Source organism: Procambarus clarkii, chromosome 12 (genome assembly GCF_040958095.1).
Source record: "Procambarus clarkii isolate CNS0578487 chromosome 12, FALCON_Pclarkii_2.0, whole genome shotgun sequence".
Taxonomy (NCBI): Eukaryota; Metazoa; Arthropoda; class Malacostraca; order Decapoda; family Cambaridae; genus Procambarus; species Procambarus clarkii.
The window spans coordinates 44,967,642-44,971,190 of NC_091161.1; the positions used below are offsets into that span (position 1 = coordinate 44,967,642).

The 3,549-nt window shown below is 39.6% G+C and overlaps 1 pseudogene; it reads right to left on the reverse strand.

The window, feature by feature from the left end:
• Nucleotides 1-2,315: 2,315 nt before the first annotated feature.
• Nucleotides 2,316-3,041, reverse strand: LOC123751185 (pre-mRNA-splicing factor 38A pseudogene; annotated as a pseudogene).
• Between the last annotated feature and the right edge of the window lie 508 nt (nt 3,042-3,549).

Sequence of the window (3,549 nt, forward strand, 5' to 3'; positions counted from 1 at the left end):
GTAAAGCATTAATTAGAACATTAAACAAGGTAGGACTAAGTACTCCTCCTTGTGAGGTGCCTAGTTGTGCCTTTTATCTCCATGAACAGTAAGAAAGGTTGTGATACAGTTGTGTACACTTTTACTATGTGTGAAACCATTGATATCAGGTGACATATGCTCTTTAACTCTACAATAATCTATTAAGCACCATTCTCTCAAAGGTTTTGCACATGCAACTGGTCAGTGAGATGGGACGGAAAGCATCAGGTTGGTCAGGCTTTGGTACAGGTACCGTAAGACTGGTGGTCTATGATACAGGCAACTGCCCAGTGACATAGCTGGCATTAAACAATTCTAATAATGGGTTACCGGGTACACGATGTAGGAGTCTTAGAATATCATAGGTGATACCGTCCTCACCAGGAGCAGTGCCCCTGCCCCTGGAGAGGGCTGCATCCAATTCATAATCTGTATATGGAACATCACATTCATCATGTTGCTTGCTCAACATGAAATTTATGAGAGAATTTCTGTTTGTGGACCTCTCCTGCAATTTCTCCCTAGTGCTAGCTGGTAACATTCCAAGGCTGGAAACCTGAGCCCTGGCTTTCTGTAGCGGGTTTGGGTGTGAAACTTGTCTACTATTTTCACCAATAATTTTGTTTATGCCTTTCCAGGCTTTGCCCAGGGGAGTATGCAGGTTAAGTCCACTAACAAAACCCTCCCATTCATTTTGTCTCATTTCAGTCATTCTCTCCCTCGCCACTGCAAGCGCGGCCTGAAACAGTTTTAACATTTGAGGAGTTCTAAGGCTCTTATATGCTTTACCTGTCTGTCTAGCAATTGATTTAAGCTCTTTCAGTTTAGCATCATCATTGTACTGGTTGAGTCTGACCTGTTTACCAGTACTTCTTTTTGTTTGGCGTGACTCACTATTTTTGATGGCCTCATAGGTATTATTTATGAGGTCATCATAAAACTGTTGTACATTCTCAGGCCCATAATTGTTATACCAATGTTCTATGCTGTCTATAAAGAATTTTTCTTCCTCTTTCCTACTGTTAGCCTGCGTCTACTCAGCTTAAATTCTTACTAATCTTAACTCCCAGATCCCTTTCGCAATCTCAACTCCATCTAGCTCGTATCTTGTAACTATTGTATCATCATTACCTAACCTCAGAACTTTACATTTATCAGCATTAAACTGCATCTGCCAATCCTTTGACCATTTCAAATCCCTATGTAGATCAACTTGAAGTGATAGTGAGTCTCTTCCGAATTAATTTCCCTACTGATTTTCGTATCATCGGCAAATTTGCAAATGTTGCTACTCAAACCTGAATCTAAATCATTTATATATATATTAAACAACAGAGGTCCCAGGACCAACCCGTCCTCGACTCAAGTCCATTACATTCAGCGGTCAACCCCACAGACGCATTCATAAATTTTAACATACTGTTCATTCAAAATGGGCTAACCATCCAGTGTGATGGGGAATTTTTAGCATCACGTAACTAGCTTTTTGACACTGTACTCCCCCTTCATGTAGTCTAGGGTAGCTGCACAAATGCAGATGTACCTAATGTATTAATAAAAAAAAAGGAATACCTCCATACACCTATTCTTGTAATGGTAGTGCTTACATATTTGCACTTTAACATACACATCAAAAGTACACGCACACACACAGACCAGCACAACCCCACACATGCACAAAACCACCCACATACATTAAGCATTTTTACTTAATTTAAAATAGAAACGTTTAAAAACATTTGCTGGCGATGAATTTAAAAACATTAGTTATACGTTTGCACCAAAGGTCCATGAATTGAGTGACTGAAATTAACGTATTTTATATGTTAAAAACGACTTTATATAAATGTCACCTTTCTGCGACCAACGTCAAAAACATCAAAAAACACATTTAAGATGGTTTTCACATTTTTCATCCAGATGAAGACCCTAATCACAGCTACTCTCCAAGCACCAGGCGCTAAGATATTTAAATATTTTATTTGTACTTGAATAAAGGTACATATTATTCTTTGGGATGGTAAATAATAGCATTCATTTATTACAACAGTGTTTATTGAAGTACATGTTTATTAATACATAGTTCTTATAAGACAGAAACGTGAATACAGGTCTTCAAATACATACAAGAGTCCAAAGAAGGCTTCGTGTATAATGATAACACAGGAAGCTTGAGGTTCATATGAGGCGGCAGTCAAGTGTGAGGTCAACTCATGAGAGGGCAGTGAGATATTTGTGATGTTGCAAGTCAAACGGAGCACTGTCAGCTCCTACCACATCCTCAAAAAGGTATCTCATTTACTACGTCCACTGCGATATTGTTTTCCTTTGCGTTCACAACGATTCCAATCCCTTCCTCTCTCTCTATTTGATTCTCTTTCTCCACGATTTTTTCGGTGATGGGGAAGATGGGCTGGAGATCCTCGTCGCTGACGTTGTTCTGATCTGCTGCGATGTCTCTTTCTCGACCTTTCCTTCCCTCTTTCATGATCTGTCTCCTGTGAGTGACTTCTGCGAAGCTTTTCTCTTTCTTTGTCACATGGAAGGCCTCGGTGTGGGGAGCGAGAGTGGCCTCTGCCATCCTGGTCGTCACAGAGTGTTGTTCGGGATGGCTCTACTGGATCATTTCGTGGTCTTGGTGGAGGAAAGATGTCCTCCTCATCACTTTCCCTCTCGTGGTTGTCCAAATCATCAATTAATACGGATACTCGTCCTTTAAGCTCGTTGTTGACTTCATGAATCGGTCTCTTTTGGATCCTCGGTAAAATTATATCACATGAACATTCATCTCTTAATAAACAATCAATATATTCATCCATGTGAGTAAACTGGAACTGGCCGGAACGGTCAATAACGCGTAGTTTCCTAAAGTCATTAAGGAGAGGTTCCAGGTACTTGTAACAATTCAGTGATCCACATACAAGCCTCAAGTAAAATGCCCCCAAAGCACGAGCATACTTAAAATCCTCTTGTGTGATGAATTCTATAATTATGTCAGTCTCAGGTTGGATCTGGAGCATCTTTAGCACGAGACATAGGAATGGCGTGGGTTTGCTGTTGGCTCCGTGAACACCACCAATACACCTGAGGGCTATTGCTTTGTCGACTAGTAATTCCGCCGAGAGGGCAAAGCATTCTTCTTTCCAGTACCTAGAGTCGTATATCCTAGTTCTTATAATTTTCTCAACTAAATACTGGGGGTTTGTGCCGTGAGCAACCCGTTCTCGCAAATTTAATAAGTCAATATTGACTTATTAAATATGTGCATAGGTGACATACTTAACATAATAGATACCCTTAAAAAGATTCATAGAAAACACCGACCTTACCTAACCTACTTAGTATGTTAAGATAAGCATCTTATTGCTTCGTAATTACAATTATTACCTAACCTATAGTAGGTATAGGTTAAGTAATAATTGTAATTACGAAGCAATAAGATGCTTAAGATACTAACAAGGTTAGGTAAGGTCGGTGTTTTCTATGAATCTTTTTAAGGGTATTATGTTTAGTATATCACCTATGCAC